Source organism: Furipterus horrens, unplaced genomic scaffold (assembly GCF_987537825.1).
Source record: "Furipterus horrens unplaced genomic scaffold, mFurHor1.1.pri manual_scaffold_10, whole genome shotgun sequence".
Taxonomy (NCBI): Eukaryota; Metazoa; Chordata; class Mammalia; order Chiroptera; family Furipteridae; genus Furipterus; species Furipterus horrens.
In genome coordinates, this window is record NW_028327180.1 from 63,200,760 (window position 1) to 63,215,892 (window position 15,133).

A 15,133-nucleotide genomic window follows, 5' to 3' on the forward strand; every position below is an offset into this window, starting at 1 on the left:
AGCGCGCGGGAGCCAGAGGGGAGACGGGCGTGGCATGGTTCGACCGCCCCACTCAGCTTCCGGCGGGAAAGGGCGGGCAAAGGCGAAGCCCCTAGACCTATTTTCCAGCTGGTGGCTACTGTCCGCATAACCTTTAGCTAGTGACTAACACCTTCTCTCGTTTGTAAAATTAATACAATTCTGTGAGCGTTCAAAGAGCCTTTGTTTCACGGAGATTTGTCTCTCCCCACCTCGATGAGAGGCAAAGATCCGTATACAAAGAGCACTCTGGTTCCCCTGTTTGGGCTCTCTTCTGAGACTCAGTTTCCTCATCTGCGAAATGGGAGCAATAATACCTCCTTGGGGAGGCTGGGACACTGCAATGACAAGAGGAGACATATGCCCATCTCTAAAGCCAGCCTGGACAGAGGATGGTGGACACCTGCTCAGGCCAGCCACCCCAAACCCCCGCGGGCATCCGGGTGCCTTGCATCCTTGGGTGTATTAAGCCGCGCAGCGAGGAGTACAGCTCCCAGTGTGTCCTGCTCTGGCCAAGTCAGGCGCGGAGCTGGGGCCTCTGTAGGCCTTGCCCTCCCAGAGGCTGCCCCATGAGGCCTCCTTTTCTCAGCCCAGGACTTGGCCCCCTTCTGGTGGTTAGGCCCGCTACCTTGAGGCCAATTTCATTCATTCTTTTTTTTTTTTTTTTTTTAGCGAAGCCAGCTTCTTTTTGAAAGCTTTCATTTGTTGAGCTTTTACCACAGGACAAACAATATTCTAAGTGCTTAACATGAATTAAGTTAGTTATTCCTAAAATCTAACCAATGTGGGAATATTATTATTATCCCTGTTTTACAGATTTGAAAACTGACACATGGCGAGGTGAAGGAATTTTACTAGAAAGTGACAGGGCCCAGGAGTTCTTTTCAATGCTGTGAAAGAAGCCTGACCTGTATCTGAATTGCTACTTCAAGTACAGGTCTCTATTGCTTTCCCTGGGCTAAGCGTTGACTGATCTTTATAACAAACATCTGAGCTGCTGTAATGCCCATTTTGTAGATGAAGTAGTGCCTGCTTTCTACCTCTGGTTCATTCTTCAACAAACATGTATTTTTCTTTTTCTTTTTTTGTGATTAGAACTACATGAAGGGCATGGATCTGGAGTTGAAGAACCCCTTCTCAGAGCTTCAGACCAAAGTTATTGACACATAACAAAAGATGAAGCTTACAGACATACAGATTGAACAGCTGAACAGAATGAAAAAGCATGCCCATCTTACAGATACAGAGATTGTTACTTTGGTAGACGAGACTAACATGTATGGGGTATAGGAAGAATGTTTATTCTTCAAGCCAAGGAGGTAATTTACAATCAGCTGTTAGAAAAACAGAAAATAGCGGCATAAAGAATTAAAGAATTGAAGCAGAAAAAATCCTACTGGGAGCACAGTATGAAGGAAGGTGAGGACAACATTTGGGAATTGCTGATGGCATGAAGGGCACAGTAGGAAGCCTCTAGGGGAAACCTCTTCTGCTGACCCCTCCCATTCCTGGCAAGAACAAGGGGCTCCTGCAGGGAAATGGCCTCTGCTTCACCCCATGGACGGTTTATCTGGATGGTCTAGTAACCCCATGTTTTCTACATCACTCTGCGCCCCTTTCAAATCCCAACCCATATGTTTTATCTTAGCTCTGCCTGCTACCCCTGCCTAAGGACACTCCTCTCCCCTAGGGGTGAGTCACGAGCTCCCAGGAGAGAGAAGACAGAGCCAGGACAAATAAGGGAGCTCTGCCCACACCCCCTACTAGTCATGCTGGTCAGACCAATGAAAGGCATCTGTGCCACTCTGCTAAGTCTGCTTTTCTGGAGCTGAAGGGTGAGAACAGAGAGGCTACCTGTCTCCCAGCTCCTCCCTGTCGCTCCCTGGAGCTGCAGCCCTAATTCTTCCACATCAAAGCCTTCCCCGCTTCTTTTTCCCCTTTCTGATCATTCGAGTAAACCCCTCAAGCTCACAGTCCCCATGGAATGTGTAGATAAGAAAAGAAGGGGACCAGAGCATAGCTGAATTTAAGTGAGCAGGACCGCGGTTCCTTGGTGGCAGCCTGCTGGAGATTCCTTTCCCGCTTCCTCAAACATCCGAAAAGGAAATATAGTAATAAACTGGCAGCACCTCCAAGACTGTCTCCCTTTGATCAATGTCATAAAGTGGATGCGACAATCCTGAGGCTACCTGGAGTCTTGGGAGCAGTGGTGTCCTGGAGCTGGCTTACATCAGCTCGGGGGAATTATTCCATTTTTAGGAATTTTGTTGCAAGCCATTTGTTAAACACAGTCGTTATTAAAAAATAAATTATGTAACTTTGTAATTAAATTATTAAAGACCAAGGGTAATAAATATTCAAAACATATCCCTTCCTAATAATAAAAAGAGAAAAGAATTACATGAAGACCTAATTTAGGGTATACTTTACAGACATACAGTAAAATGCACAAACCGTATGTGTATAGCTTACTGAGTTTTTCATAAATGTATGCCTCTGCACAACTAAAATCCTGATCAAGATCTGGACTGTCTTCATCACTTCAGAAAGTTCCCCCTCACCCCCTCCAAGTCAGTCCCCTTCAGACGTGACTATTGATCTGGTTCCTGTCACTATTTAGAACTTTGTGGCAGTGGAATGGCTGGCTGTGTGAATGCTGCCTTCTTTTGCACAGCATCACGTTTTTGAGATCCAACCTGTTGTATTAGTAGTCTGTCTCCCTGCCCTCTCCCAACTTATTGATGTATAATTGACATATAACATTGTGTAAGTTTAAGCTGTACAATATAATGATTTGATACATGTATATATTGCAAAATGTTTACAGTTAACACATCCTTAACCTACATAATTACCATTTGTTGTTATGGTGAGAACGTTGAAACTGTTCTCATAGCAACTTTCAAGTATGAGATAGGAGCAATATTGTTAACTAAATTACCTTGTTGTACATTAGTCTCCTGAACTTATTCATCTTTTTAAAAACATTTTTAAGGATTTTATTTATTTATTTGTAGACAGAGGGGAAGGGAGGGAGAAAGAGAGGGAAAAAGGCCCTGGCCAAGTAGCTCAGTTGGTTAGAGCATCAAACCAATATGCCAGGGTTGCATGTTTGATCCCCAGTCAGGGCACATACAAAAAAGAACCAATGAATGCATAAGTAAAGGGAACAACAAATAGTTGTTTCCTTCTTTCTCTCTCTCCAAAAATCAATACATAAAAAAATTTTTTTTAAAGTAAGAGTGGAAGAGAAACATCGATGTGAGAAAGAAACATCGATTGGCTGTCTCTTGCAGTCCCAACTGGGACTGAACCCACAACCCAGGCATGTGCCTTGACCGGAAATCAAACCACTGACCTTTCACTTTGTGGGATGATGCCCAACCCACTGAGTCACTCTGGTCAGGGCTGAACTTATTCATCTTACAACTGAAAGTTTGTACCCTTTGACCAACATCCTCCTATTTCCCCCAAACTCCAGCCCCTGGCAACCATGATTCTACAATTTGTTTCTACAATATGTTATTTGACTCTTTAATTTTATTTTTTAAAGATTACATACACAAGTAAGATCATGAAACATTTGTCTTTCTCTGTGTGGTTCATTTCACTTAGCAGGATGCCCTCCAGGTCCATCCATGTTGTCACAAATGACAGTGTAGGCAGGACCAGCTGCTTGCCACTATGAAAGCCAGTACTCAAGAGGCAAGTGTAAAGGAAAGTGGTTTAAATTCAGGTGCTGGCCACCTGGAAGATGGGGGACCCATGTCACAAAGTCCATCTCCTGGATAGATGGGGAACTCATGTTTCTAAGTCCATCTCCTCACCTCAGTGCAGGCAGCAGTTTTTATAAGGGGGGAGAGGGAAACAGAACAAAGAGACCAAGGGAGAGGGTTGAAAATTCTCTACATGCAGATGAACACAGTCCATTCCGATAAGACAAGTGATGGTCTGGTATGCGTCATCCTGGCCCCATGGATGAAGGTCAGCAAATCTCCTGGAGCTGGGATGCCTGAAGGTCAGAGTCTGTATCTTTTCAAGTTAGTTCCTAGGATTCTTACACAAACACGCTGCTCATCTATCTACAAGCTACATATTCTTCAGAGTCAGCACTTACAGAAACAATGTCGAAAGAACAGTGGAGTGGTTACAATTTCCCACCGTTAACAGTTTTCCACTGTTATATTTCCAGGTAAGGAACAAAGGTTATTTTCCTGGGAGATGGCAAGGAAAGAACCTCAAGACATTTTGGGGACCTTGAGAACTTGAGGAATCCACCCAAATCTGCAGGTATTGTAGGCACAGCCTGATAGCAGCTGTGTGGCTTGGCTTCTCCACCCTGAGGGACTAATTAAATCTCAGTGTAAAAATTCTTTGTAACGACAGGATTTCCTTATTTTTTATGACTGAATAATATCGCACTATGTATCACCTTTTCTTTATACATTCATTTGCTGATGGACACTTAGATTGTTTCCATGCCTTGCCTACTGTAAATAATGCTGCAATGAACATTGGGGTGTTTCTTTTGTGTGTGTGTTTTTTCTAAAGATTTTATTTATTTATTTTTAGAGGGAGGGGGAGGGAGGGAGAAAGAGAGGCAGAGAAACATTGATTTGAGAAAGATATATCTATCAGTTGCCTCTCACATGCTCCCAACTGGGGACCTGGCCTGCAACCCAGGCATGTGCCCTGACTGGGAATCGAACCAAGGACATTTTGGTTCCCAGGCTGGCACTCAGTCCACTGAGCCACACCAGCCAAGGCTCTTTTTTTAAAAAAGATTTTGTTTATTTATTTTTAGAGAGAGGAGAAAGGAGAGAAAAAGAGGGTGAGAGAAACATCTATGCGAGACAGAAACATTGATCTGTTGCCTCTCGTACGCACCCTGACTAGGGACCAAACACACAACCCAGGCATGTGTCCTGACCAGGAATTGAACTGTGGACCTTTCAGTTTTTGGGATAATGGCCAACCCACTGGGTGTGTCTTTTAAAGAAATTACTAAATAGAATTCTGTTGTACGAATGTACAGTAGTTTTTGAAATCTGATCCTCTGAACAAATGACTTCTGAGTTCCAGCCACCTTGGTCTTTCAGGTCTCCCAAGGGCCAGGCTTTTTCCAGAATCTGGTTTTGGACACCTTTTGACTGGTCTTCCCTTTCCTTCCTCTTGGCCTGGCCTGCTCTGCTCTCTCACAGAGTCTCCCTGTGTGGAGGCAGGGATGCACACGCCACACCGCCCACCAGGACCCAGAGCACAGTTCCCAGCCCAGTACTTGGCACAGAGTGAATGCGCAGTCTGTCAAAGAACACAGAAGTGGCAGGGGGCTCAGGACGACACGTTCCATCTCAGAGCTTCACTAACTGTGCCTAAAGAAAACAGCCACATGATCCTTGTCCTTCCCCATATTTCCCTGATGTGAAAGTTGAGACTTGGAGGTGAAGCGTGGCTTGCCCATCTATGTCACACAGCCAGGAAGGGACAGAGCAGGAATGTGAACCCAGGTCTGCTTGTCATGGCTGTAGGGAGTGATTGTAGGAGCCTGAGGGAAGACTTGAGGCAGGGGCTGTCACAGCAAGAGACAGGAAGTGGGACTGGTGCTCCCAGCATGCAAGCACAGTGGAATAGGCCAAGTCAGCTCTCAACTCAATGAAACATGCACACTTGGGGCTGTGGCATGATGGCCATGGGAGGAGGTGAACTCCCCTTCACTGGAAGTGTGCAAGCTGTGCCAGAACGGCCACTAGGAAGGGGGTGCTTTAGAGAGAATGTGTGTCTTGGAAAGGGGCTCAGGGGTCTGAGTGGTGGGGATGGGTTGGTCTCTTGGGTTCCCAAATTCTTTCTAGGTGGGAGGTCGTGAATCTCTTGGGCTGGCCCCTTGACTGCAGAACAGAGCAGTGGAGAAAGTTTGTATTCTGCAAAGCTCTGTGCAACACGGAGGGATGACTGGGAAGCTGAGGAGGTACTAGACACGTTTGCAGCAGAGCCCCTGTCGGTGCAGGCTCTCCTCTGAAGCCATGAACTGTGTGTGTGTGTGTGTGTTGTGGGGGGTAGGGGGGAGATCTTTAGGTTGCCGATGAAGAAGTGGTGGCTCAGAGAGGAATGGCTTAGCTCAATGTGTCATGCAGCTAGGGACAATTGAGGACTTAATTTCAACTTGATCAGTTTCTGAACACAGTGAGTCCAACATAGTAGGTTGCCAGCAAAGACAGGAAATGAAAAGTTTTGCTGTTCAAAATTTTAAAAACCACACACCTAGGGAGGAGGGGGATGGTGAAAGGAAGGGAAAGAGATTAGTCAAAGAACATGTGTGAATGACTCAGGGACATGGACAACAGAGTGAGGGTTGACTGTGGGGGTTGGAAAAAGGGGAAAAAATTGGTACAACTGTGAAAGAATAAACTATGAAAAATGCAAACCACCCCCCAATACACACACCTAAGATGGCAGCATAGGTAAACACAGCTCTCCTGGCACAATCACATCAAAATTACAACTAAATTATAGAACAACCATCACTGATAACCTTCAGAAATTGAGTTGAATGGAAGTCTGACAATTACAGAATTAAAGAAACCACATCCATCCGGACTGGTAGGAGGGATGCAGATGCAGAATGGGCTGGTCCCACATCCACATGTGGGGGATAAAAATCCAGGAGAGATATCTGAGGAGTGAGGAGTTCCAGCCCCACACCAGGCCCCCAGCCCAGGGTTCAATGCCAGGAAGATAAGTCCCCACAACTTCTGGCTGAAAAAACCAGCATGGATTGAGTCAGTGAAAAAAACTGGTGGATCCCCAAGCATTTCCTCTTAAAGAACCCACACATGGACTCACCTACCCAGACGCACTCTCTCTGAGCTCCAGCACTGGAATAGCAGCTTGAAAGGCACCAGTGGCATACTGGGAAAAACTGAAGTGTCTGGCATCAAGGCAAGAACTTGAGGACAGCTTTCTCTCAGACAGAAAGGTGGGCAGAGGCCATTGTCCCTTTTCTGAACCCTCCCTTGACAGAGCCACGGAGCCACAGAGCCAGCAAGCTGGTGCCGTATCTGAAACTCCATCAACCTGGCTAACACTATTAGTCCCACCCTGGAAGTCCCCTGACATTCTGTCCCACCTAACTTATGGGCCTGACAAGCTGTTAACAGTGGCTTTTCCATATGCTTCATAACTTCCTAAATCCTCTCAAGCAACTGACAGTCAGCCTCAGTGAGAGCCCCAGCACCTGTACCTCTTGCTAAGTGGTCCCAGGCTCAGCTCGAGCAGCAGCCAGCCTAGATTCAGAGATTGACTTCACCTGGGAATCTCCAAGCCAAGCATAAGTAGCAGCCATCTCAGATTGCTTAATAACTCAGGTAGGGTGGCCCTAGGCAAAACACAGGTCAGGGCTGACCTTGGCCTGTACTGCCTGGGAAACCCCAGAGCCCACACACCCAGTGGGCAGCTACAGACCACATTGGAGCACCACCACCCATTCCTTGCAGCTGACTGGCCTTGTTATATCCCTCCCATCGATCTGCCAACAGCAACCAAGGTTCAACTACAAGAGGAGGATATACTCAGCCCATATGAAGGGCACACCTCGAGTACCCAGCTTGGTTGATAGGGGAGGTTGTGCCACCAGACCCTACAGGACACCTCCTACATTAAGCCACAATACCAAGACAGGAAGTCAAAGCAGCTCTATCTAACACATAGAAACAAATGCAGGGAGGCTGCCAAAATGAGGAGACAAAGAAACATGACCCAAATGAAAGAAGAGATCAAAACTCCAGAAAAAGAACAAAATGGAGATAAGCAGATGCAGAATTCAAAAGACTGGTTATAAGGATGCTCAAGAAACTTAGTGAGCACCTCAACACCATAAAAAAGATCCAGTCAGAAATGAAAGATACACTAATTGAAATAAAGAACAATTTACAAGGAAAGAAGATTAGAGTGGATGAAGCCAAGAATCAAATCAATAATTTGGAACATAAGGAAGCAAAAACAACCAATCAGAACAATAATAAGAAGAAAGAATGAAAAAAAAAAAATGAGGATAATGTAGGCAGCCTCTGGGACAACTCCAAGCATTCCAACATTCCCATCATAGGGCTGCCAGAAGGAGAAGAGAAAGAGCAAGAAATTGGAAATCTATTTGAAAACAAATAAGGAAAGAAAACTTCCCTAATTTGGTGAAGGAACTTGACATGCAAGTCTGGAAGGCACAGAGAGTCACAAACAAGATGGATGCAAAGAGGCCCACTCCAAGACACATCGTAATGAAAACGTCAAAGGTTAAAGATAAAGAGAGAGTCTTAAAAGCAGCAAGAGATAAGAAGTTAGTTGTCTACAGGGGAGTTCCCATAAGACTGTCAACTGATTTCTCAAAAGAAACTTTGTAGGCTAGAAGGATTAGCAAGAAATATTCCAAGTCATGAAAAGCAGGGTCCAACAGCCAAGATTATTCTACCCAGCAAAGGTATCATTTAGAACCAGAGGGCAGATAAAGTGCTTCTCAGACGAGAAAATACTAAAGGAGTTCATCACCACCAAACCATTATTATATGAAATGTTAAAGGGACTTATTTAAGAAAAAGAAGATCAAAACTATGAACAATAAAATGGCAGTAAATATGTATCTATCAACAATTGAATCTAAAAAAACAAACTAAGCAAACAAGAAGAACAGAGATAGAATTGTGGATACAGAGAGTGTTTTGATGGTTGCCAGATGGGAGGGGGTTGGGGGAGAATTGGTGAAGAGGTGAGGGGATTAAGAAGTACAAATAGATAGTTACAGAATAACCATGGGGGTGTAAAGTACTTTATAGGAAACGGAGTAGCCAGAGAACTTATATGCATGACCCATGAAAGTGAACAATGGTGGAGGGGATTGCCTGCAGGAGTGGGGGTGCCGTGCAGAAGGGGGCAAAGGGAGAAAAATCAGAACCACTGTAATAGCATAATCAATAAAACATAATTACAAAAAGAAAAAAAAAAAGAACCAGACACCTAAGACAGTGCGTACAAATCATGGCTAATGTATATCTGAATCGCTTCCTCATTTGCACGTCTTTCTATCATTTGCCCTGTGCTAAGTGCCTGATTGCATTACCTGATTAATCTTTGTTTGTTTGTTTATTTTTAATATGTTTTATTGATTATGCTGTTCCAGTTGTCCCAATTTCCCTTCACTCTGCTCCCCTCCACCCGGTGGGCCCCCTCCCTCCAGTTGTCCGCCCCCCTTTTAGTCCATGTCCATTGGTTGTGCATATAGTTCTTCTCAACCTCTTCCTGTCTACTCCACTCCCTCCTACTATGCTTCTTAATTCCTGTACCATCTCCCTCTATTCCCCCCTTCCCCCTCCGTGCTCACCTCCCCCCAATATGTTCCCCATATCTATAGTTCTTTTTCCACTCTCGTTGCCTATTTAGTTTGCCTTTGTTTCAATTCCCTAGCTTCTGTTGTTGGTTCTTGTGATGCAGTTTTCATTTTAATGTTCAAAATTTTGATCTTCCTTTTTCTAAACCAGTTCCTTTAACATCTCATATAACAGTGGTTTGGATCTAATGAACTCTTTCAGTTTTATTTTGTCCTGGAAGCACTTTTTCTGCCCTTCTATTCTGAATGCCAATTTCGCTGGATAGAGTATTTGTGGCTGTAGGTTTTGGATTTTCATTACTTTGAATATTTCTTGCCAGTCCCTTCTTGCCTGCACGGTCTCTCTTGAGAAGTCAGCTGATAGTCTAATTGGGACCCCTTTGTACATGATTCTTTTCTTTTGTCTTGCTGCTTTTAAGATTCTCTCTTTATGTTTAATTTTTGACAATTTGATTATAATGTGTCTTGGAGTGGTTCTCCCTGGGTCCAGTTTTTCTGGAACTCTCTGTACTTCCTGGACCTAAGTCTATTTCCTTCCCCAAGTTTGGGAAGTTCTGCTTTATTATGTTTTCACTTAATTTTTCAATTTCTAGTTCTTCTTCTTCGCCCGCTGGCAATCCTATAATTCATATGTTCGATCTCTTATAGCTGTCCCAGAGGTTTCTGATCCTCTTCTCACTTTCCTTGCTTTCTGTTTCCTCTTTCTGCACTGGTTGACTGTTTGCTCCTTCCCTATGTTCCAGTTTGTTGATTTGATCTCTGGATTTTATTTCCTCACCAGTTGCTTTGTATGTGTTTTTGTTCTTTCAGTATGAGTGGTTTTCAATCCTTTCTCGTCTTTTTCCAAAACTTTTGTTAATTCTGTAAGCCACCTTATAACAATAGCTCTGAACTGAGCCTCCGACAGGTTTCTTATTTGTTCATCTGTCAGATTCTTCATCTGTTGCCTGGTGAGCTGTGTCACTGGGATTTCTATAGTTGTCTGCCTCATTTTGACAGATTTGCGTTTTGCTTTGCTTTTTGGGCCAGCTCTAGGGGGTGGAGCCTGTGTACTCGTCACAACCCAGCAACCTGCGGCAATCCACAACCTTTTTCACGGTGCTGTGGCGCTTTGTGTGGGGGCGGGGGTCCAAGATGGATTCCTGCCGTTATTCTCTGCTGGGAGATCGGGATCCGTCCTCCCGCCCTCTGGGCCTCGTCATCCGAGGCAATGCAGGGGCTGCCTTTCCCAGCGTTGGGGTCGCGAACTGCCGGGGCTTGACTGCAGCCTGGATTGCTCTCCCTGCCGCTGTCCCTGGTGCTATCGCAAACAGCACCGCCTGATTTCGCTCTTCCTACCTGTCCGACGAGCACCGCTGGTTTATAACTTCGTATGTTGGGCTTCCGCGTAGTTTTATTTTCTGGAATTTCTAGTTATCTTTTGTTTTGAGGTAGTTGTATTCCTTTCTAGTTGTAGAGGGAGACCGAGTGTGTCAGTCTAAACCTCCATCTTGGCCGGAAGTCCTGATTAATCTTTGTTAATTGAGTTGCGTTCTGCTGTTAGGCCCATTCTACAGATGAGAAACTTGAGGCTCAGAGAGATGAGTTTCCTTACCCAAAGCCACTAGCTGGTAAGTAGTGGGGAGGAAATTAGGACCCAGGTCATCTGAATCTACATCCTGGCCTCTTAGCTCCACTTTCTGCCTGGCCACTTGCCACTCCCTGAAGTTGCCCCCGGACCTGGGCCTGAGCTTCTCAGATGCCTAATGGCAGGCAGACATGTACCCCTTGAGATGGACAAGACACCATTTGGCCACCCCTGGCTCATCCAGATGCTGACCAAAGGGCTGGACAGGCCACGACACACCTCTTGAGGGCCAGAGGAGTTGGCTCCAGCAGTCAGCCCTGGGGGAGGGAGGGAGAGCAGGTGGGTGGCTGCAGACAGGCTGATTCCCTTGGTATGGGGTCAACCTGGAGCCTAGAGTGGGGTCACCTGCCTGTCCTTGTTACCAATTGGCCCACCAGCTATCCCATTACTACTCCAAACACTCACATTTGCTGAGATTTTACTCTGGGTTGGGCACTGTGCTTGGGATTGTAAATGTATGACTTCATTTCATCCTCACCACCACCTGCAGAGGTTGGTTTCACACATTACCCACAGATTGTGGAAACTGAGGCTTAGAGAGGTTCTGCAACTTGTCCCACCACAGTTGAATGCAGGCCCTGACCTCTGAGCCTGATCTTAGAACAAACTGCCTTGTAAGAGTCATATCCAGTGCTGTCCACCTCCTGCCGCGTGGTTGCCTTGGAGATGCACAGAAGACACTCAGGATCAGACTCAGAATTGCACCATAGCTCCCAGGTCCCAGCCTGTTGTCTCCCCCTCACTCTCTCACATCTTCTTTGTAATGGATGAATGCTGGACTTAATGGACCCTGTTTCCCTTTTTACCTCGCCTGCCAGGAAGCTTGGAATTCAATTCATGACCCACCTCTGATAATTACCCAAAACTTAATGGCAAATATTTAAATATTTTGTGTACACTATTCAGGCCTAGATTCTCCTCATTTTTCTCACTCGTTTTCCTTTCATCAAGGTTTCTTTACCTTTTTAAGCTTGTAACATTTTTTTTAATTGTTTTTATTGTGATACAATACACATAACACAAAATGTACTATCTTAACCACTTCGTGTATATAGTTCAGTGGCATTAAATACATTCATACTGTTGTACAACCATCACCCCCATCTATCCTCAGAACTCATTTCATCTTGCAAATCTGCAACTCTGCCCGGGAAACAATAACTCCCCCTCCCTCACCCCTCAGCCCTTGTTGACTACCATTCGACTTTGTGTCTGTGAATCTGACCACTCTAGAAACCTCATGTAAGGAGACTCACACAGTCCTTTTTATGACTGGCTTAGTTCACTTAGCATCATGTCCTCAAGGTTTATCCATATTGTAGCATGTATTGATTTTAGACAGAGAGGAAGGGAAAGGGAGAGAGACAGAGAGAAATACAAACACACACACACACACACACAGAGAAACATCGATATGAAAGAGAAACATTGATCAGTTGCTTCTTGAACCCACCCCGACCGGGGATCGAACCCACAACTCCTTGGTGTATGGGACAACACTCCAACCAATTGAGTCACCTGGCCAGGGCAGAATTTCCTGCCCTTTTAAGGTTGAATAATATTCCATTGTGCGTATGTACCATATTTTGTTAATCCATTATCTGTCGATGGAGACTTGGGATGCTTCCACATTTTAGCTGCTGTGAATAGCACTGCTGTGAACATGGATGTACTTGCATGTGTAGTTGATAATCTGTTTTACATTTGGGAATTGGGAAACAAACATCCTTCTTAGAGCTGGTGACTGGCACATAGTAACTACTTGATCCATATCTACTGAGGCTGTGTCGGCCGTGGCCCCTGTCCAGGAGGAGAGGGTCGCTTAGGGTTACGGCAGGACAGTGGGCCTGTGCCCTGAGAAGCTGCAGGTTCAGTGTCCCAGGAGCCCCGGCTGACAGCGGGGCTGGGTTCCCTGCTGCATGCCAGGCCCGTGCCTGGGACGGTATCTCCATGACCTGGTTTTAACCTTACAAGAATCCCGTGATGTACTAATAGTTTTTCCAAGTTACGGATGCCAATGTCCCATATTGAGCCACAGAGAGAGTAGATGAAGCCCTGCCAGGAGGGTCACACCCCAGAGGGCCTCAGCAGCAACAACAGCAACAATATCCATGCTCAAGGCTGGCCTCCATCCTCTGCGAAAAGCTCACACTGGACTGCTCCACTCTTTCACTGGTTCTTGACCTCCCTGCTCCACAGACCCCTGTCACGGGGGACTTTTGTCCTGGGGAGGGGACCAAGGGCCGGAGTGTCGCCCTGGACGTCCACTGTTGCCCTTCCCTCCTCCTGCCTGACCCAGGACTGGGCCTGGCTTGCTGGTGCCCTGCGCTGGGGCTCTGCAGGCCCTCTCTGCTGTGGCCTGGGCCTCCCTCCTGGGAACACTGGGGACTGTTGCCGAGGTTGAGCCTCCTGCCCACTCCCAAGGTGAAGCCATCTCATCCTGGTAGGTGCGGTCTCTGGCAGGGTTAATGATTGCTCAGGGAGGCGGAGATGGTGACAAAGTCTTCAAGCTGTGCACTGAAGGCTTCAGAGGTGCCCACTTGTGCCTGCCAGTGCCCATCGATCGCTTCCGTGGCCCCTTTGGGGCACAGGTAGGGAGCACCCAGCTTCACTGCAGCAGGGTGTGGGGGGTCCTGGTAGGTGTGGGGACCCAGGAGGGTCGTTGAGGCCAAGGCGAGCTTTGGGAGTCCCAGCACAGCTGAATGAGAGTGCTGGGCACAAGGGGAGACCACAGGTCCTGGGAGGGGCGGCCTGGGAGAGAGTCCCAGCCCAGCCATCAGGCCTGTGTCCTTGGCAGTGTGGGGTCAATAATACCTCTTCCCAGGGTTCAGAGGGCTCTCTTTCTGCCCTTCCAAGGCCTTGGGTTATTTGGACCTACTGAGAATTCTTCACAGGATGGGGGGAAGGCAGGTGCCCCAGGAAAATGAGTGGACCTCTTTCCCAGGACACTCAAGGGGATGAAGTCATAGTGGCTGAGCCTGGGCTCCACCCCATCAGTTTGGATTCAGATCCTAATTCTATCCTGACTGTGGGTCAGCTCTGTAACTTTCCTGAGCCTTGGTTTCCTCATCTGTGGAATGGAGATGGTGATAGTGCAGGAAGGAGTATAGAGAGCCCCCAACGCAGAGCTGGCCCTATGGTGGGTGACCGGCTCCAGTGTCACCTCAGCTGGCACTAGGGAGTGCCTGTCCGGGACTGTAGCAGGCTGGCCCCAGGCACTGGCTCATTCCCAGGCCCTGACATGTGTCTTCTTCCTGGTGTATCTAGTGAGACTCAGCTGAGAGCCTGGTCCAGGCCTGGAGCTCTTCCATGAGGTGGGGTCTGCTGGGTTGGACACTAGGCCCGAAGCTCAGGGCACATTGGGATCTGGCTGACGGAGACAATGTGTGGGCTCTGTGGTTCTTGTCCTAGCCCCATTTCTCAGCAGGGACACAGAGTCTGGGCTTGCCTAACGTGGCACAGTAAGTGCAATGCTGGAATCTGAACCTGGGACCACTTGGTGAAGCAGCCTAGGGGGTGGGCACTAGAGGGGGCCCCTGGCAGGGAGCCCAGTGCCCCATGGTTCACATTCTGGCACCATGCCAGCTGGGCTGGTGTCTGCCCTGTGGGCCCAGGTATGGCCCCTGTGGAGTCCAGTGGAGCCCAGATGAAGGCTGGCCCAGGGTGGCACAGGGACTCCTGGTTTTGGAGCCAGTCTGGGTCTAACCCTCTGCCCTTACTCTGGACAATGCTCTCTGAGCTTTTCTGAGCCTCAGTTTCCTCACTTGGACCCTGGGATGACCATTCCTTCAGCTGAGGAACAACTGTGAGAAGTACACAAGAAAGTGAAAGTGAAAGTTTGCTGTGAGCTATAGGCATTGGTGGCAATGGAGGCTGAGCCGGCCTGCTGGGGACCTATGTGTGAGGAGGACCACCTCCCTCTCTAGCCCTTCAGAGAGCCTTGTGAAGGCCCGGGTTCCCCACTCTCTGTGCCTCCAAACTCTAGAAAGTCCTGGAGCCATTGACTGCTGAGAGCTGTGGGGATGCCTCCTCCCGTGGAGGCTGAGAGGCTGAGTCACCTCTGTGTCCTTTCTGATCCTTCTTCAAGCAATTAAAAGAAAAAAAAAAAAATATAT

The 15,133-nt window shown here is 47.1% G+C and overlaps 1 protein-coding gene and 1 pseudogene across 1 annotated transcript in view; both read left to right on the forward strand.

Moving 5' to 3' along the window:
* The first annotated feature begins 1,128 nt into the window (after positions 1 to 1,128).
* On the forward strand, positions 1,129 to 1,484 carry LOC150000476 (prefoldin subunit 1 pseudogene; annotated as a pseudogene).
* A 12,057-nt stretch (positions 1,485 to 13,541) lies between these two features.
* Positions 13,542 to 15,133, forward strand: part of CDHR2 (cadherin related family member 2) — a 34,268-nt gene continuing 32,676 nt past the window's right edge. Inside the window, exon 1 of the mRNA XM_090287931.1 lies at positions 13,542 to 13,609. The gene's annotated coding sequence lies outside the window, so the exon portion shown is untranslated. The remainder of the gene's footprint in view (positions 13,610 to 15,133) is intronic.